At 37.7% G+C, this 21805-nt stretch overlaps 1 long non-coding RNA gene across 1 annotated transcript; it reads right to left on the bottom strand.

Moving 5' to 3' along the window:
- Window positions 1-234: 234 nt before the first annotated feature.
- Window positions 235-13034, bottom strand: LOC118354600 (uncharacterized). Its single transcript, XR_004815417.2, has 4 exons — window positions 12861-13034; window positions 11607-11668; window positions 9723-9816; window positions 235-1548 (listed from the first exon to the last, which is right to left on the bottom strand). It is a non-coding gene; the product is annotated as an uncharacterized LOC118354600 (long non-coding RNA).
- Between the last annotated feature and the right edge of the window lie 8771 nt (window positions 13035-21805).

The following is a 21805-nucleotide window of genomic DNA, read 5'->3' as shown; positions in this document are numbered from 1 at the left end:
AAACTATAAAATTTGTCATAGCAAATTGGAAAAAGAAACAGAACTTTTATGAATAAGTACTAAAATAACAAATGTTAAACACACAGTGAAGGATTTTAACAGCAGATTGGATAAAACATAGGGAGAAGTAATTAACTGACAAACTAGGAAGGTTTTTAGATATAAAATTATATCTAATTGTATCTACAAATTATATACAACGTAATATATATTAGATATAAATTAGAATAAACTATCCAGTGTGAAACATGGAGTAATAAATAAAGAGAGACTAAGACATAGGAGGATAGAATGAGAAATCTAGCATGCATTTGACCAAGGCCTTAGAAGGAAAGGAAAGAGACGATGAGGCAGAGGAAATGTTTGAGGAGAAAATCACTAGGAATTTTCTAAAACTGAAGAAACACATGAATCTATAGGTCAAAAAAATCTAGGGAACCCCATGAAAATAGTTTTAAAAATCTGCTAAGAGAGTAAGTCCTCAAAGTTCTCATCACAAAGAAAAAAAAATGTTTTATAACTATATGAGAGGATGGATGTTAAGTAAACTTATTGTGGAAACCATTTCACAATATATAGGAATGCCAAGTCGTTCTGCTGTACACATACATAGATACAGTGTTATTTGTCAATTATACCTCAGGAAAATGGAAGGAAGGGAGACAGGGAGGAAAATAAATCTACAACTAGATGCACGATAGTGAAATCGCAGAAGAGCAAAGGTAAAGTGAAAAACCTCAAGCAGCCAGAATAAAAAAAAAAAAAAAGAAGTTACCTTTAAAAGGGCGGCAGATAGACGGACCTCTAGCAAACAGCTAGATGTTTTCTCCACAGCAAGAACGGAAGACAGAAGATAGTGCACTGGTCTCTTTAGTGCATCAAACAAATGCAATGGCCAGAGAGCAAGTTCTGCACCCAGTGAAAACCCAACTAAACCTGCGAGAAGTTGTCAGCAGCGGGTTCTCACTGCAAGACCTCTATTGATGTGCTTCAGGCAGAAAGAATATAGTTCTGGAAAAAAGATCAGAGATGCGAGAAAGCTGGTGGACCAAAGAAAGTAGAGAATGTGGTTAAATGAAAAAAGCATAGACTGTATAAAATAGTAATGAGAATTTCTAGTGGGGGATAAAGGGATTAACTTAAGATATTAGACAACAAAAGCACATGAGTAAAAGAGAAGGGATGAAAGATTCTGGTTTGCAGTTTCCTTGTGCTCCTTATTCATCCAGGAGAGGGTAAAGGTTCTCATGACTTCTAGACTCAGGTGTATTGATGATGCAGGTTGTAGATTCTAAGACGTATTAGATCAGAAGGGCTGCCATAACAAACTACCACATAGTGACTGGCTTGAAACAACAGAAATTCGTTTTCTCAGTTCTGAAGACTAGAAATCCAAAATCAAAGTGTTAGCAGAGCCAAGCACCCTCTGAAGACTCTTTCCTTCAGAGTCTTTCCTTGGGTAGCCCCAACCTTGTGGCATCATACCTCTGATCTCCACCTCTGACTTCACGTGGCCATCTCCCTTCTGTGAGTTTCTGACTCCCCTTCCTGTAAGGACACCAGTAGTACTGGATTAGGACTCATTCCAATGACCTCATCTTAGCTTGATCACATCTTCGAAATCCTATTTGCAAATCAGGTCACATTCACAGGTCCCAGGGGTTAAGATTTCAATATAATTGGGGGGGTGGGGAAACATACTCCAACCCATAAATAATGTAACAATGAAAAATGCAGAACTAGAGTATGTCACTTCCAAACTAGAAGAAAATGAGTTGAAGATTAAAAATAATATTGATACCAAAACCTAACAAGAACATCATGAGAAAGGAATATTACAGAATAATCTTATGCGTGAACACAGATTTTTTTAAGATTTATTTATTATTTATTTATTTATTTATTTTAGAGAGAGCATGAGCGAGCAGAGGGGCCAAGGGAGAGGGAAAGAAGCAGACCTCTCACTGATCAGAGAGCCTACCTAGAGGTTTGATCCCAGGACTCTGAGATCATGACCTGAGCAGAAACCAAGAGTCCAAGGCTCAACTGAATGAGTCATCCAAGAGCCTCTTTGAACACAGATTTTAAAAAAATATTAACAAAATATTAACAAATTGAATTCACACTGCATAGAAAAGATAATATCTCATCAACAAGTAGGGATTAGCCTTTGATTTTGAGGTCGATGCCACATAATGAAAATCAAGTAATACAATTCACCACATTAATAGATTAAAAGAGAAGAATTGTGTTATCATGAAAGAGAAAATAGATTTTGATACAGATAATAACAGTACCTACTTTCTAAATCTATTGTGATGATAAAGTGACTCTATCCAGCACTTAGAACAGTGCCTCACACACAGCAAATACTCAATAGCATGTTATCTGTTGTTGCTATTTATCAGTTCCAGCAGGCATTTCACAAACACACACACACACACACACACACACTCGGAATGACCAATACCTAGGTAAGAAAGTGCACCCTCATTACGATTCAGGCAAATACATAATAAAACTGGAACAAAATACTATTATACCCATCAAATAGGTGAAAGTTAAAAAGTCAGACAATACCAAGCATTGCCCAATACATGTAGGAGCTCTCCTACACTGCTAATAATACAACCATTTTGAAAAGCAGTCCAGAATTATCTATAAAACTTTCTACCCTATACCCCAGAAATTCCACTTCCAGGAATATGCCCTATAGAAATGAACATTAAAACAACCTAGCATTCCAGGGATAAATCCCACTCGGTCATAATGTATAATCCTTTTTACATATTGCTAAATTTAACTTACTAATATTTTTTTAACTTACTAATATTTTGTTAAGAATTTTTGTATCTATGTTCATGAGGAAAAATGGTTTGCAGTTTTCTTTTTCTGTGAGGTCTTTGTCTGATTTGAGTAACAGGAGACAGTGGCCCCGTAGAGTTAATTTAGAAGTGTTCCATCCTCTATTTTTGGAACAAGTTGTGAAGGAATGGTATTATTTCTTCTTTAAGTATTTGGTATAATTTATCAGTAAAAATTTTTTAATTGTGCTAAAACATACATAACATACTTACCATCTTAACCATTTTTAAGTATACAGTTCAGTAATATTAAATATATTCACATTGTTATGCAACCAAACTCCAGAACTTTTTTTGTCTTGTAAAATTGAAACCCATTAAACAATACCCATTCTTCCCTCTCCCGGCCTCTGGAAACTAGCATTCTACTTTCCATGCCCAAGACTTTGATTACTCTACCATCTCATAGAAATGTCTTTTTATGACTGATTTATTTCACTTAGCATAATGTCTTCAAGTTTCACTCATGTTGTAGCATGTATTACAACTTCCTCTATTTCTAATAGATCTATCCACAGTCTCTATTTTTTCTTCAGTTTGACAACTCATGTCTATGTAGGAGTGTGTATATTTCATCTATGTTGTCCAATTGGTTGGTATAAAGTTATTCATAATATTACCAAATAATCCTTAGTTGTTTTTTTTAGGATTGGTAGTGATGTCAATTCTTCATTCCTGAGTTTTGGTAGTTTGTGTCTTTTTTTTGTCAGACTTGCTAAGGATTGGTCAATTTTGTTAATAGTATCAGAAGGTCAACTCTTTTGGTTTCATTGACTTCTCTATTGGGGGGCTTTCTATTGCATTAATTTCTGCTCTAATCTTTATTATTTACCTCCTTCTGCTTACAGCTTCTTAAGAAGGAAGCTTAGGTTATTGATTGGAGGCATTTATTCTTTTCTGAGATAGGCTTTTAAAGTTAAAAATTTCCTCCATAGCTCTTATTTAATGCATCCCATAAATCCCTTTGTTATATTGTGTTTTCATTCTCATTCAGTTAAATATTTTAACTTCCCTTGTGTTTTCTTCTTTGACCCAGAGGTTACTTGGAAGTGTGTTGCTTAATTTCCAAATATTTGAGGTTTACCCAGAATTCTCACTACTGTGGATCCTTAATTCAATTCTGTTCTGGTCAGAGAACAAACTTTGTATGGTTTCAATCTTTTAAAATGTATTGAACCCACAGTTAACATCGTATTCAATGGGGAAAAACTGAAAATTTTCCTGATAAGATCAGGAACAAGACAATGATGTCCACTCTCACTACTTTTATTCAACATAGTAGTGGAAGTCCTAGCCACAGCACTCAAACAAGAAAAAGGGAATAAAGGCTTCCAAATTGGTAAGGAAGAAGTAAAACTTTCATTTTTTTTCAGAAGACATGATAATCTATATGGAAATCCCTAAAGGTTCCACTAAAACACTACTAGAACTGATAGATGAATTCAGTAAGGTCACAGAATATACAATCAATGTACAGATATTCATTGCATTCCTATACACTAATAATGAAGCAATAGAAAGAGAAATTAAGAAAACAATCTCATTTACAATTGCACCAAAAATAGTAAAACACCTAGGATAAACTTAACCAAGGAGATGAAAGACCTGTACTATGAAAACTATAAAACACTGATGAAAGTTGAGACGATACAAACAAATGGAAAGATATCCCACGCTCATGGATTGGAAGAAAAAAATACTGTTAAAATGTCCATACTACCCAAAATGATCTACAGATTTAATGCAATTCCTATCAAAATATCAGTAGCATTTTTCACAGAAATAGAAAAAATAATCCTTAAATTTGTCTAAAACCACAAAAAAAAAAACAAAATAGCCAAAGCAATCTTGAAAAAAGAAAAACAGAGCTAGAGGTATCACAATTCCAGATTTCAAGTTATACTATAGAGCTGTAGTAATCAAAACAGTATAGTACTGGCACAAAAACAGATACATAAATCAATAGAACAGGCTAGGAAGCCCAAAAACAAACCCATGATTATATGGTCAATTAATCTTTGACAAAAGAGGCAAAAATATGCAATGGGAAAAAGTCTCTTCAACAAATGGTGTTGGAAAAACTGGACAGCTACATCCAAAAGAATGAAGATGGCCCACTTTCTCACACCATATAGAAAAATAAACTTGGCATGCCTGGGTGGTTCAGCGGTTGACTGTCTGCCTTTGGCTCAGGGTGTGATCCCTGTCTGGGGATTAAGTCCCGCATCGGGCTCCCTGCGAGAAGCCTGCTTCTCCCTCTGTCTATGTCTGCCTGTCTGTGCCACTCATGAATAAATAAATAGAATCTTAAAAAAAAAAGATAGAAAAATAAACTCAAAAAGGATTAAAGGCCTAAATGTGAGACCTAAAACCATCAAAATCCTAGAAGAGAGCCCAGGCAATAATTTCTCTGACTTCAGCAGTAGCGACATTTTCTAGATATGTCTCCTGAGGCCAGGGAAATAAAAGCAAAAATAAGCTATTGAGACTACATCAAAATAAAAAACTTCTGCACAGGAAGGAAATAACCAAACTAAAAGACAATTTAATGCATGGGAGAAGATATTTGCAAATTACATATCTGATAAAGAGTTAGTATCCAAAATTTATAAATAACTTCTACAACTCAACACCAAAAAACCCCAAATGATCCAATATGAACAGACATTTCTCCAAAGAAAACATCCAGATGACCAACAGCTGTATGAAAAAGATGTTCATCATCACTCATCATCAGGGAAATGCAAGTCAAAACTACAATGAGATATCACCTCACACCTGTGAGAACAGCTAAAAAAAAAAAAAAAAACATAAGAAACAAGCGCTGGCGAGGATGTGGAGAGAAAAAAATGCTCATGCACTGTTGGTGGGAATGCAAACTGGTACAGTCACTGTGGTAAACAGTATGGAGGTTCCTCAAAAAAATTAAAAATAGAACTACCTTAACTACTGCACAATCCCAGTAATCCTATTACTGAGTATTTATGTAAAGAATACAAAAACAACTAATTCAAAAGGATATATGCACCCCTATGTTTATTGGAGCATTATTTACAGTAGCCAAGTTATAGAAGCAGCCCAAGTGTCCATTGATAGATGAATGGATAAAAAAGATGTGATATATATATTCAATCCTAAAAAGAATGACATGGATAGAGCTAAAGAGTATCATGCCAAGCAAAATAAGTCAGTCAGAGAAAGACAAATGCCATATGATTTCACTCATGGATTTTAATTAAAGGGAGACAAACCAAGAAATAAACTCTTAACTGTAGAGAACAAACTGATGATTACTAGAGAGGGGGTGGGTGGGAAGATAGGGAAAGTAGGGGATGGGGATTAAAAAGTGCACTTGTTGTAACGAGCACTGAGTACTATACAGAACTGTTGAATCTCTGTATCGTGCACCTGAAACTAATATAACACTGTATGTTACCTACACTGGAATCAAAATTAAAAACTTAATAAAAATCAAAAAATCAAAATAAAATAAAATGCACTGTGGTTTGTTTTGTGATTCACTATAGGATCCATTCTGAAGAACGTTACATGTGCATTTGGAAAAAAACATGCATTGGATCCTAGGGCTGTCTCACATCTGGACATTCCTGTTAAATCCTTGGCAGTCTGCTAGGCCATTGCTTGCCCCAGACAGGGCCATAAGCTCAGGCTAGTGGCCCGCTGCTGGCTCTCCCCCTCTGCTTGGCACCAAGATTGCCACTTTGGCGGACAATGCTCCAAATCAAAGAGCCCATTCTGGTAGCGGCAATAATGCTGTTGGCTTTCAAGGCCTGACTCCCCTTACCCCCAGGGTGAACTACTACCACAGAACTGGGGCCCAGGGAAGGGGTGGGAGTAGCTCCCGCAACAATGTCACATAGTCATACGATCTTACCCAAAGTTCAAGGGATTTCATCAGTGTGGTATGCTTCTGATCAATTGCCAGAGCACTGAAATGGTTGTTTTTGAACTTTTAACCAACTTAATTGTTGTTTTTGAAAACAAGATTTGTCAACTTTCCCACTCCATCATGCTGGAAACTGGAAGTCTAAAAACATCATCTTGAAGGAAATAACTAAGGTGTGGAAGAGTACATGCAGTATAATTTTGTATGTATTGATTTCCTAGTGCAGGCAAAACTAAACTACACGGTTTAGGGATGAGTGTTTAAGTGGTAATACTGTGAAGAAAAGTAGGTAAATGATAATCCTAGAAGTGAGGATAGTGGTTACCTCTGGGGGGAAGGGTTTGTAGGTGGAAATGGATACATGGAACGCAGGGATAGTTTCTGGGAAGCCAATACTATTCAACTTCTTGACCTATATGGTGGTTAACAAGGTTCCATAACCATTGCCTAAAAATATATATAGTTTTATGCGTGTTTCTTTGTGTATATTATACTTTACAATAAGACTTGTATAAAACATACTATTTATTTGTTAATGTATTCAGTAAGTCTTTTTGAGCAATCTTAGTATGAAAGGCACTGTTCCAGACAATGAGCATACAGTAATAGAAAGATAAGATCTCTATTTTTATGGGGCTTACAGCTTAGTGGGAAGATAGATGGCAAAATGCAAGCCCCCCCAAAAGGCATTTTCAGATTACAGTAAAGAGTCTGAAAAACAGAGTGGTGGCTAGAGGGAGGCATCAAGGATGAGAGCCTTGAAGCCAGATTGTCAGCAGGTCTCTGAGGAGATGACATTTGAGCCAAAAACTGAAGACCCAGAAGGAGCGGGCCATATAAAGATTGGGAGCAAGGGTCTCCCACAGAGAGAAGATAACAAGTCCAGAGCTCAGAACTGTCTGGAGAAGGAGAGAGTGACATGTGAGGAACTTGCAAGCTGACATCCATCATCTAAAGGATTTGCTTTGGAGGAACTCAAGGAAGCAGGGCAGAGCGAGGGACAGTGAGTGAAAACCAAGGGAGGCCGAATCCTGCTCCAGGAAAGGCAGGACTTGGCAACTGTCAGAACTCGAGCAGACCCATCATACTTTGATGCCAGGGGCAAGAAGCGTTTTTATAGTCATCATTTTAACTGTGTACCATGTGAAAGCAATTCTGCACCTCTTCTTTTTTGGAATGGCTCTTTGAAAAGCATATTAACGTCAAGAATGTTGGCTGTAATATGCCATCTATCTCAGTGGAATGGTTCTTTGCGTTTTAACTGTACAGCATACCAACAAAGGAAACAAAATGAGGAATGGTCGCCCAGCCTTTAGGAATGAGTTCGGGTGGGCCTGCTTTTTATGACCTGAAATCATAATTTTCTTCTGGAGAAAGGAAGGTGCAGATTAAATCTTATAATAGTTTTTCCAAAGATTTTATTAATTTATCTGAGAGAAGGACAGAGCATGAGCAGGAGGAGGAGAAGCAGACTCCCCGCTGAGCAGGGAGCCTCTGCAGGGCTCGATCCCAGGACCCTGACATCATGATTTGAGTGGAAGACAGACACTTACTTGAATCAGCCACGCAGGCGCCCCCAATTTTTGAATATTTTTAAATGTCTTTTTCACAATCGTGTACCAGGTAATCAATTTCACACTAACCTGATTAAATAATGCATGTATGATCTAGAACTGTTTGCATTAGAGTTTTTTGTAAATATGAACTCTAATTTGTTGCCCATTTTACATCTATTTTGTGTCACATTTAAGGAAAAATCAACCAGATTTTTTTAAATTTATTTAGAAAGCATCATAAATATAGGGGTGCCTGGCTGGCTCAGTCAGTGGAGCATGCAACTCTTGATCTCAGGGTCACAAGTTCAAGCCCTCTGTTGGGGGTAGAGACAACTAGAAATAAATAAATAAATAAACTTAAAAAACAAGAAAAGAAAAGAAGTATCATAATATAAACAAATTATACCACTGTCATTTTTTTTTTTTAATTAAGACTCATGATACAAAGCTGAGACCATCCTTGAGGACAGTGCTTCTCTAGAAAGCTGAGGGTTTTGTTTGTTTTTAAGATTTATTTATTTTGGGGGGAAGGGCAAGAGAGGGAGACAAAGAGACTCCCCCACTGAGTGTGGACCTCAGTGAGGCTCACTCGATTTCACAACCCTCAGAGCAAAACTTGAATGAAATCAAAAGTTGGACACTTAACTGACTGAGCCACCCAGGTGCCCCTAGAAAGTTGGGCTTTTATAAAGAGCATATGTGAACTTTACATGATTAATAAAGATTTCCTTTGAGGCAGGAAAAAAAAAAGCCTTTTCCCCCTAGATCAATAATGATACACAAATATTTGTATATTCATTTTCAAAAGTCAAAAATAGGAAATAACTCAAATGTCCATAAACAGGTGAATGGATAAAGTAACAGTGGTATATCCAAAGAATATTACTTAACAAAATGAAACAAAACAGAATGAGCTAACTTACAGAATATCATTGATGAACCTCAGAGTAACTATAAAATGTCAAAGAAACCACAAGAAAAAAAGAGTACACTTTTTTTGGATTTCAATCATATAAATTGTAGAAAATGCAAAGGCATCTAATGTAAGTGGCAGCCTTACTATATCTCTGTAGAAAGGATGGGGGTGGCAATCCGGTTGAAGTAGGTTTGGGGGAACAATTTTACACTACTTTTACATAACATTTTGAATAAATGCAAGAAATTTTGACTACCCAGACTAAGAACTGATGAAGGGAAGTTAAAGTCTCCCCACAAAAAATAATCTTGGAGTCACCAGTAGATAATTCCTAAAGACATTGCCAGTTAGTACCTGGTACCCGGATCCCCAGAGTCAGTACAGGTGGTGACCTTTCTTAGCTGATTCTTTGGATTTTTTTTTAATTCTATGAGCTATCTTGCATTAGTAAAATAAATACTCTTTTTGGTTTAACTCACCCAGAGTTGGTTTCTATTACTTGCACCACAGGTGGGGACCTGGGCACCAGATGGGATGAAGGGATCTTTTAAAGCCTCTTTCGATGCTGTGGTCCTAAGATAAGCACAGATATAATCAGACCTCTCTCATAGGAATCAATAGTTACAGATGTGCTAGGAAAACACTACTTGACTTAGTATCTCAAGCAGACATGTTGGCTCTAGACACTTTAAAACAATGAAACAAAGTATAATTTGCAGCCCTAGGGATATAGTTCCAGAAATTGGCTCAAAGTACCCTTACTAGTGATACTCAGCAAAACTTGGAAGGAGACTCTCCCAGAATACCATCATCCATTCCATTGAGAATAATGTCAACACATAATAAAATAATTGACTGAATGTTGGGGGGGGGCATCTGTAAACCTAAAGAGGATATTGGAATCATAAACATGAATTGGCATCAGGAACAAAACAAAGCTAAAGGAAAACCGAAAAATTCTTGAACAAAGCTCAAGTAACTCTTTCACCAGAAAATAACCATGCTTCATAATCTGATTGTCATTAATATACTCAGTGTATCTTACATATATTGAGAAATCTAATATCTGCTCACTGTAGTTTGGATTTCTACTCAGGTACAGTCATGAACAGAGGGGGGAAAAGTGGGATTTTACACTGCACTGGGGGGAGTGGGCGGTCAGAGTGTAGTTCTACTAAATTTGGCATAGAAAAAAAAAAAACTCCGCTGATTCAAATAAACCTTTCAATGAAAATTTCTCCTGAAAAGAAATCCCTCTAGTTTTTTTTTTTTTCCAGATAGGAACAGTGTTTAATGCCAGACAAAAAGCATTCTGTTCCGTTGAACAGTGAAACAACTGACCTCACAGCTTTTGGGTTTCTAATGGCAAGTTAAACTCACCTTGCCAAGGAAATTAAATTATAAAAAAATAACTTTTGTAATGTGGGAAATATTTGGTATACTGATCTTTATGAATTTCCTGATTTCTTTACCTTTGAATGGTTTTCCTTGATGGCAACACCAGCATTCAGAAAACAAAACACATCTGGTAGAAATTCATTGTCTCCTCTTTTAAATTATTTAGTAACGCTGCGTAGCTAAGAAATTGTCTCTGCTCCTATAAAACTCTATGCTAATTGTGGCCAGTAAATTAGTAATTATAACTGATTATACAAAGCAGGAAAGGGCTACACTAATGCCAGGGAGTAAAGCGTGCAATTAGATGGCTCAGCTTTTGACGTCTTCACTCTGAATCTCTGTGAAGAATGAAGAAGAAAGCTCTACACCAAAATTGAAGGGGACCAGTTTTCTGATTGTGTCCTAGGGGATTTGGATAAAGCTCAAGCAATTTGAAGCATACCCTCAGGTTGTACTCAGCAGATTTCCTGACCTCTGCCACAACCTATCTATCATAAGCCTTTATCAGGAGAAGATGCCAAATCACAAGCCATTTGGTGGCATATAATTGCTTCGACATTGACAGCAGAGCGGTATATATCATCTTCTCTGTTAAGGAGGGAGTGAGTGTATCAATTGGAAGAAAACTGACTCTAAAAGCAAATTTAAATAAACACGAAAAGGAAGCTAAACCAATACGAAAAGGAAAGGATTATCAAAATAAAACAAAAGCTTAAGTACGGATTGAAAAAAGCAATTAATAAATGTATGATTACTAGTCATACTCTTTAGAGTCTATTAGAAATATTGAAGAATCAAGAGTGGAAAGAAAAGAAAGAACAAATGAACTTAGAACAGCTTATGGAAGCATGGGACTGGTTTTAGATGGGATATGAAATATTGTGGTTAGTTCACAGATATAGAATTAAGTAACACTGAACCCACACAGACAAAGATCGTCTCTCAGTCTCAATTCTTTTGCTTACATCAAGAGAGAAGTCTCAGGGCTAGTCTGTCTTCACCTTCTCTTTAACACCTCCAAACCTCCCTATTAAAAAGGAGAAACAGAGCAGGCTACAGACTCTGAGCCTTTGGCAGACAATAACATCTACTCAAATTTAATTATATTATGTTGTTTTTATGATGTTTATTTTTGTGGTTACCCTCTATTTATGACAAGTGAACTGGTTTCCATTCGTAATCGGCCTATAAATTATTTCCTTTATTTACATTTTTAAAAACCAAGTCAACTTAAAGACCAACATTATATAAATTAGAGTACTGAGAAAAAAAAAATAGGGAAAATCAGTAGCAGGTCCAGCACGGTTAAGCAAAAATCTTGCAAGGGGCCCTGAAATGATCTTTGTTGAGAAAACATCAGCTTAAAATCATAAACTGTTAGAGCTAGAGGTGACTAGGAGCCTGCAATCCAAATCCCCTCATTTTATAGGAGGAGACCAAGACTCAGAGCCTGCGCAGGGCCAGGACCTGCCCTCAGAGTTTGTAATGCAGAGACAAGTTTTCATCTAAGCCTGTTGAGCCTGTTGCCTCCCCTCCACTGCTTTGCTATTATTTAACTTGTAGCCTTCTCAAAAGCTGTGTTGGAATTGGCTACATATATCCAGTCTTCAACGATGCCCAAGCAAGGAGGCAGGCCACATAGGAATGGAGATTTACTGAAATGGTGAAAACTTGTGCAACTTGCAAAACCACAGTGACATCTAGTGGTTTTCTTTGATAATGCAACTCCCAATTGATTTATTGTCAACCGGAATAAATGTAAGTGAAGTCTTGCCCTCCTTGTGTATCATATCAAGAGGCACCTGTTGATCATTTGTCCTATCACTGATTATATTACTTGTGACTGCTTGGTTGAGAGGCTATCTCCCAGTTACTGTCTTTTCCTTTCTAATTAATAAGTGATTTGTGAGACAATGTTTTGAGGCTCTATAAATATCTTTTTCTTCTTCAAATTTTTATCCACTAGTTTTTGTATGCATTGATAATTCTTGCCTGAATTATTTATTATTGTAATGGTTGCCAACTTGTACTCCTCTAATTCTCTCTACATTTTATTAATTATCATTTTACAGAAAGAAGAGCTTTCCCTATTCTCTTATTTATGTTTGTATTATTTATTAGTATGGACACATGAATTCTTACATCATCTAAAATCTACACAATAGATTATATGTATAAATATCCATATACTTATGGTTATAAATTTACCATGTATTTACCATAATTAGAGCAGTAAGTAAAATTTCTTTAGGTTCCCAACCAATTATGTTCTCTCTTGCCTCTGGGTTTTTGCTCTTGCTGTTCCCTCTCACCTGAAGACCTCTTCCCTGTAGATGATACTATGTAAAAATTCATGAGTATATTCAGGAATGTACCATATAGTAGATAATATATGTAAAATATTATATGGAGTATAGATTATGCATTCATGTATAGGTTATAGACCATAATCTATATATAATCAATACATGATAGACTATGTAAAGGTTTGTACTATACATTATTTACACTATACATTATTTATCATTATTTATCAGTTATTTATTCTATTCAAAAATGCAAATGTCACAAAAGTCAAAAAGTATGAGAAATTGTTCCAATTATAAGAGATGTGACACTTCAATGTAATGTATAATCCCTGGCTTGGATTCTGCACAGGGAATGGAAAGGAGTTGTAAACAGCTATAAAAGACATTAACGGGAGACCCCTGGGTGGTGCAGTAGGTTGAACTACCAACTCTTGGTTTCCACTCAGGTCATGATCCTAGGGTCATGAGAGGGGCCCCGCATTGAGCTTGACCCTCAACGTGAAGTCTACTGTTTTCCTCTCTCCCTCTTCCTCTCCCTCTGCCCCTCCCCAAACTCGCGTGCACTCTCTCTCTCTCTTAAATAAATAAATCTTTTTAAAAAGACATTAATGGGATAATTGATGAAATTTGGATAACCCTGTGAATTGGATACTGTGGACTAAATAGTATTTCTCTGCCAGTGTTAAATTTCCTTGTTTGATCATTTTACTCTGGATTATATAAGAAAATGTTCTTGTCTTAGAAAATGTACACTAAAATATTTAGGGATGGGTGGTTCCATGGCTAAGCATCTGCCTTCTGCCCATGATCCTGGGGTCTTAGGATCAAGTCCTACATCAGGTTCCCTGCAGGGAGCCTGTTTCTCCCTCTCCCTATGTCTCTGCCTCTGTCTCTGTCTCTCATGAATAAATAAATAAAATCCTTAAAAATAAATAATAAGTATTTAGGGATAAAGCAGCATTATGTCTGCAGCTTATTCTTAAGTAGTTAAAAAAATAATGTGTGTGTTGTGAGAGAGAAAAATGACAAGCCCATGTAGCAAAATGGTAACAGTTGGTGAACCTGGGTGAAGGGTATAGAGGTTCTTTTGTAGTCTTCTAGCAACTTCCCTGTAAGTTTGAAATTACATCAAAATAAAGTTACCCAAAAAGGGGGAAATAAAGTTTAAGGGTATTTTAAATGTCTTTCTTATTTATTGAAAAAACAAGTGAAAAAAGCAAAAAGCAAATCAGTAAAACTGTACCCAGAGGCTTGAGAATTTCAAAGTCTCAGCTACTAAGTCTCTTCCCACTGCTGCCTACAGTTTGAGGGAAAGCCCCACTCTTTTCATTAGGGAATTATCATGCTAGGCAAGGAAATCTATTATAAATTTCTAGTTTAAATTCCCCAGACATCTGAAGAGTTCCTCAAAGGCACACATATTTTTATAAAAGCTCACACATTTAATACCATCACATACAAAGGACTCATCCAGGTTGGGTTCTGGCATTGAAGCAACCAGCTGTGATTACCCTTAATTTGGAATAGAAGCATCTATGAAAGAAAAATTGCTCTGAAATTGAATTCTCATCTTGAAAGGAACAGAAAAAGAAGATACAGTGGTGAAGATAGAGTTGGAGAAAGCATCTCACTGGCTGTGGGGGGAAGTCGTTAAGAGTATCGTATAGAGAGAAAAATACAAAATAAAAAATAATCTCCAGATTTGGAACTAAATAGCCATGGGTTAGAATACAGCTGTGGAACTTACTAGCTGTGTGATCCGCGGAATGATTTTATGTCACTGCTTTGAACCCCAGTGTCTCTCCTGCAGAATTAGAGCTATTTCAAGCGGGTGTTTCTACACCTGGCACTGTAAGCAGTGACTTCCTTCTAGGTCCTAGGCCCAGCATGATGTGATGGTAGGAAATGGATGTGTCTGACTGCTGGGGCCTCCTCACCCCCTACCTGCACCGCCACAGCCTCTTACCAGAGCCTCTACCATCCACTTTTGTCAATTCTTCCAATCCATTTTCCACATGAAAGCAGCATGACCTTCCTAAAAGAAAATCTTCAGGATCACCTGGGTGGCTCAGTAATTGAGCATCTGCCTTTGGTTCAGGTCATGATCCCGGGATCCCAGGATCGAGTCCCATGTCAGACTCCCTGCAAGGAGTCTACTTCTCCCTCTCCCTGGGTCTCGGCCTCTCTCTGTTTCTCTCATGAATAAATAATAAATAAATAAATGATAATCTAAAGAAAGAAAAAAGAAGAAAAGAAAGGAAAAGAAGAAAGAAAGAAAGAAAGAAAGAAAGAAAGAAAGAAAGAAAGAAGAAAGAAAGAAAAAGAGAAAGAAAGAAAGAAAGAAAGAAAGAAAGAAAGAAAGAAAGAAAGAAAGAAAGAAAGAAAGAAAGAAAGAAAGAAGAAAGAAAGAAAAGAAAAGAAAATCTTCATTCTAAGTCCAAACTTCCTATTATGGTGTGCTAGCCCCCTTGTGACCTCCCGACCTTGTCCCCGAGTGTCTCTCTAGCCTCTATCTCCAGACTCTAAGCTCTATTACAGTCTTGTAGACCTTTGTGCAATGATAGACATGTTCTATAACTTGGAGATCCAATATGGTAGCTCCATGGCTATTGAGCACTTGAAATCTGGCTAATGTGACTGACAAACTGAATTCTTAATTTTTGAAAGTTCATTTAAATTTCAATTTAAGTAGCCACCTGTGGCTAATGGCTACCATACTAGACGGAGCAGACACATGAAGCTTCTTTAGGGTCCCAACCAACTATGCCTTTACTTGCCTCTGGATCTTTTTGCCCTTGCTGTTTCCTCTCATTCAAAGACCTTCTTTTTGTCCTTTGTCTCAGCCTACACTTCACTTGTTAAATGCCTTTATAGGATAGGAGGCGTATAATCTCTGCCACCGACAAAATTTCAACCAACTTTAATTTGTGAAAGTGTGGCTACATTTCAGAGCAATAACAATTTAACTGTGCCCTTTTGATTTCCATGGACAGATGTGCAAGATGTTTTTCTCTTTGTCCTTGCAGTTCATTAATCCAATGGGTGGAAGGCATCATTGAGTGGTCAGAGGCCACTCTTCATGCCATCGATGTGTTTTGTTTGGCTTTCACATTTTTAAAATGGAGCCAAAATTTTAAATGGAAGAGACTTCATTAAAAATCTGGACTCCTGGATGCTCTGGTAAAAACAGAACATCTGTTCACACTGGACCCACATTCACTTCTGCTCAGCAATAATCTGCTAGACTCATTCCAATATGGTTATCACTAGCCGCATGTGGCTATTTGAATTTGAATTAATAAAAATTAAATGAAATTTAAAATACAGTTCTTCAGTCACACTAGCCACAGTTCGAGTGCTCAAGCCACACATGGCTAAAGGCTACCACCCTGTTGGACAAGGCAGACCCAGACTATTTCTGTCATCACAGAATGTTCTATGAAGCTGCATTACCTAGAGGGTAGTTGGAGAGGGGGCAGTAGATGCCAGCTTAAGAGGCTCCTAAGCTTCTACTGAATATCACAGTGGGAATGGACATAGATTTTCTGATTTTTCTAGGGAGGTCAAGAATCCAGATTTTTTAAGTGAAATTTACCTATTTTTAAATGTTAGCTCAAATTTTTTAAGAAACATTGTCTAAGCAAAACAAAGCATATTTGCCACTCTGACTGATCCCCCTAGGTACCAACCAGTTTGTCAGCTCTGAGCCCCAACAGTGGCAGAGGCATCCGAGGTCAGCTTGCCTGAAAAGATAGGGCATTGAGGATACAAAGGTTTGGGGTGGGGGAGGGGCATGGGGGAAACACAGGGCCCTCCAGAAACCTATCCCCCCCACTCCCCCGCAGCAACACAAACACAGGCTCTCGTCTTTGTGTGTTGTACAGTACAGCTTGTAACAGGAATGTGAGTGCCCCCTTAAATTTCAGCTGTGCTTCATCTCTTCTAAGGGACAAGGAAAACTTTCAGAGTAATTTAGGGAAGACTTAGTAGGTTTTGGAAAAGATTGATCAAAAAACTAGAAGGAAAATGAGAATTTATAAGGTTTGTATCTATCCCTTACATGTTGCCTCTCAGTGATGTAAATTTCTCTTGGTTGGGGAGTAGTTTTATATTTTAAAATTCCCTAAATCAAGACTTGAGTCCCCAGACCCAAACACTGCTCATCTGTTCCTGCAAACAGCACGATCGCGTGGTCTGTACCATTTGTGGCCTCTAACTACACAGAGCGCATTTTCCTAAAAAGTGGTACAAGGACACTTCATAGCCAACCATTTCCTACTTCCACGTCTTGATGGGTTTTGGCTTGCTGCATAGTAAGGTTCATTCTGCACCTTAACTTTTATTTAATCATTTCCCCTTTTAAGACAATTTGTTTAAAAACTGATGTCAGATTGATAGTTTCAAATATTATGACAGCTTAGAAACTTTCACTCTTCCATCTTTTCACCAAAGCTCCCATGCAATACCTTGTAGTTTAACAAAGTAGGGCAGCCCAGGTGGCTCAGCGGTTTAGCGCCACCTTCAGCCCGGGGTGTGATCCTGGAGACCTGGGATGGAGTCCCACATCGGGCTCCCTGCATGGAGCCTGCTTCTGCCTCTGCCTGTGTCTCTGTCTCTCTCTCGTAAATAAATAAAATCTTTAAAAAATAAAAAAAAATTACAAACTAGCTCTCTTGAATACAACATAACACACATGGATATTTTGATACTTTTTTGAGGTGAGCAGAAATAATAGGAAGAGCACTAGACCAGAATTCAGAGATCTAAGAATGATGCCCAGGCCAGCCATCAGCTGTGTGTGACCTTGGACAAGCTGGACAGCATGGTCCCTTATAAAATAGGGCCAGTTGATCTAGATCTCTGAAGGCTGGTTTACTTCTAAAATTATACAGTTCTTTAATTCTGTATGTTTGTGGGAAAAAAACTGACAGTGTAAAACTGAAAATATAAATAGCTGCAGATGTTTCTGGGTGGTTAATCAACCACAATGGTTGGTAGACTAGATCAGGTCTCACACACGTGCACCTGCCCTAACATGCCCGCCAGGCTTTCCTGCTTCACTGTAGCAGCCCTGTAAGCTATGGGAATCCTGACCCATAAATGTTTCTCAGTGGCAAACATCTCTATGTATATTTCTTCTTTAGGAAACTTCTTCCATAAAAGCAATAGTCCCTAAAACAAGGACCCCCCCCCCCACACACACACACACCAAAATAGCAGGAATATTTGCCCTAGGTCAAAGGTTCTCATATTTTGATGGATCAGAATCATCTGGGGGCAGCCCCAGTGGCCCAGCGGTTTAGCGCCACCTTCAGCCCAGGGCGTGATCCTGGAGACCCGGGATCGAGTCCCATGTCGGGCTCCCTGCGTGGAGCCTGCTTATCCCTCTGCCTGTGTCTCTGCCTCTCTCTCTCTCTCTGTGTGTGTCTCATGAATAAATAATTAAAATCTTAAAAAAAAAATCACCTGCAAAATTTATAAAGAGAATACTCAGTCTCCATCCCAAACATACCCAGTCAGAATCTATGGGGTTGGGCCCAAGCATCTGTAGTTTTCACAAGCTTCCCACCTGCTTCCAGTGCCCAACAAAGATGAAAGAACTCTGGCCCAGGTCCATGCAATAAGGGGTGATATCACAAACTTCAAGTGTAGAGCCAAACTGAAAATACATTCAAATGAAACACCTGGTCACTGATTTTCTTTTTTTAATGACTACTATAATGAAAGAAAAACGAAGATACAGATTCTACACTTTCACAAATGAACATTAGATTTATCCACATTGATCCTGGTTCTCTTCTATTTTTCACTTTGACGAATACAGAATATTTGCACTATACAATGTCATTAAATGAGAAGCCAAGCTCGCCAGTAATCCCAGCATCTCCTACTTGGACAGAAGTTTGATGATAACAACCTAATTTCCGAGAGCAGGTAGTGGTGGGGGAGGGTCTGGGGTGAATCAGAAAGCCAACTCGACTCACTTCAGCTCTGCCAACTGTCGCCAGGCAGGAATGAGTAACCTCATGCAGCCAGCTCTTCTGATTTTCCAAGAAAAGCCAGATATTGGATTTGTATGTATAGGCTTGCAATTTTTTTTTAATTCTTTTTACAGATTTATTTATTTATTTATTCATGATAGACAGAGAGAGAGAGAGGCAGAGACACAGGCAGAGGGAGAAGCAGGCTCCATGCCGGGAGGCCGACGCAGGACTCTATCCCGGGACTCCAGGATCGTGCCCTGGGCCAAAGGCAGGCGCCAAACCGCTGAGCCACCCAGGGATCCCCAGGCGTGCAATTTTTAAATTATTGGCAACTAACTCCAATTGTTTTTTAAAATGTCATTTAGAGAAAAAGAAAAAAATAAAAAATAAAAAAAATAAAATGTCATTTAAAAGTGCATCTTTGAGGCCAAACAATAAAACCAAGGGAAAAAAATTCATCAGCCCAGATTTCATCTGAATGTCCCAGGTTTGTAATTTCTCCTCTAGAAAGCTCTGAGTTCTGTATCTGAATTCAGTTGGAGAATCAAAAACCACTCACAGAAATGACCTCATCTCACTGGCAAGTAATGTTACGCTCTCTGCCCCTAGAACTGAGAGAATTCTCTGCCATTTTTAAGCTATGGGGTTTATATAAGGAGCCACATACTAAGTTCATTTGTTCACTCAGGTATTTAGAGAGCTGCTGCTCTGTCGCAGGCACTGGAAACAAAGTAGTACTGGAACCTTAGCTAAGTTTAATATCTGGCATAGCAGATTAAAAAAAAATCCATGAAATTTATCACTCAGTCCCTGGTAAGGATTAAAAATACGGACAGGCAAAAATCTTAAGAGCAGAATGACACCTCAGAGATCATTTTGTCAGATGAGGCTGAAGCCCAGAAAAAAAAACAAAATCTGGCCAAGGGTCACACAGCTCAAAAAGGAATAAAAATTATAGCCCAGAACTCTAGTCTTTAGTCAGGCCTACTCTCACCTCTTCTGTGCCGATTTGCCTAAAACCAAAGGGACTGATATATGATTGTCAGAGGAAACTAGCAGGCTTGGTGCCATGCAGAGAGATGACTTCAGTTTGGCAAGTTCTCATTTGTAAAGTAATAGAATATTCCATCTAGAATTGACACAGAAATTCTTCTAGATTCATGGGGTTTATTATTTCCAGCTACTCAGAAGCCATTCTCTTTCCTTAGAACATACAGAACAACAGAAAAGCAAGGAGTTAAGAATAGAAAGAAAAAAACCAAGGGTCAAACAGCCAACATTCATAAAAAAGAGATTAGGTGAACACCAATATTAGTTTTAGCAAGTGCAAGGAAAATGGATAGGACTCTAGAGTAGGAGTAAGGAGGGTTTACTAGGTCTTTACTAAAAATGTCCTGCCTTCCCTCTGAACAATAGCAACAGAATGTCAAATATCCTAGAGAAGAAAGGAAGTCTTTTCCTGAGTGGCCACAAGAATAATTAGTTCTGTAAGCTGCTCCTAGCATTTTTTAAAAATTATTTTCCAAGCAAATGCTACCTATAAAATGCAACTTTAAGTCACAGCATTCTGTATTTTCAACGTTGGGAGAATAGTTGTACCTTAACTGATGAATTACAGAATTGTTTGGGATGTGTTTGAATTCCAGAAACCAAACTATAGGCAACAGACTTTAAAAATAGAAGTAAAACTGACTCCCAGATGAGTGGGGATGTACTTGTCAATGAGGGGAGTTCTGTTAGCACTGTCTATAAAAGTAACTTGAAAATACTAGTAATACCAAAACTGAAATTATAGGTGATTTTTATTCTTTTTAAATACTTTGCTTTCCAAATCATAAGCAGTGTTTAAAAAAAAAGAGGAAAAAGTATTTTCAAAAATCATACAGGGTTAAAAAAAATCGAAACCTTATAATGCCTATCTTCAACTTGCCATGATTCTAAAATTACTCTATTTTTTATGAAAGCCAGAGTAGAAGCAACTAGAGTGTAAAACTTATTTTCTTCAAGGTTTTTTTTTTTTTCCGAAAAAAAAAAAAAACTTAGCATGTAAGTTATTAATACTTCAATCTCTGTAAGGTTCTTTTCCCATTACCAGAGCCATAGAAAAAAAGGTCTCCCTTTTAAACTTGGAAACTACAAAATTGTTCCTTCTCCACTAGCCAATTAAATTCACAATTTGACATAACGTCAAAAGCTTTCAGGAAGGCAGAGTGTTTCTGATGCAAAATGCTCATGAAAACATGCCATACTTCAGAGACAACACGGAAGTCCTAATGAGGGATCTCGGAGCCTCGTGTTTGGGCTAGTGTTTGAAAACCAGACCTCTAGAGACATACTGTGCCAACGGCATGGTTTAGATCACTAGAACAAGTCTTATAACATGCAAACACCACAAAGTGGAAATACATGTAACTAGTATGAGGGTTTAGACTGTGGAGTATGAACTTTGATCTCAAAGCTCATGGGGTGATAAAAAGCTCTTAAGAGAAAACTGATTATGAGCAAAGATGTACACATGTTCTGAAAAAAACAGTGGAAATCAGTAACTGGACACAAAAAAGGCCCAAAAAGGGTATAGTGTTTTCTCACTTAATCTGAGCAAACGTAAGAGAAGAGAAATTGAATCAAGCTTTCTCTTCAGTAGTAGAGATGGTTAACCATTGTCTTAAGTCAAACGTCTGAGTTAGAAACTATTACAAAAATGATCGAGAAACAGAAATTTGAAACCCAGATGGCATTATACACGAGGGGAAGGTCCCAGAATGTCAAAACAAGTAGCAAATTAAGCCAGGTTTTCAGTCTGTATCCTTGGAACAGGTGTGCTCCCCAAATCTGGTAATACGTAAATAGAATGATGTGTTGCTACAGCTG

Source organism: Canis lupus, chromosome 4 (assembly GCF_003254725.2).
Source record: "Canis lupus dingo isolate Sandy chromosome 4, ASM325472v2, whole genome shotgun sequence".
Classification (NCBI taxonomy): domain Eukaryota; kingdom Metazoa; phylum Chordata; class Mammalia; order Carnivora; family Canidae; genus Canis; species Canis lupus.
The sequence above is the reverse complement of the archived record's forward strand: the minus strand, read 5'-3'. Positions and strand labels throughout refer to the sequence as shown.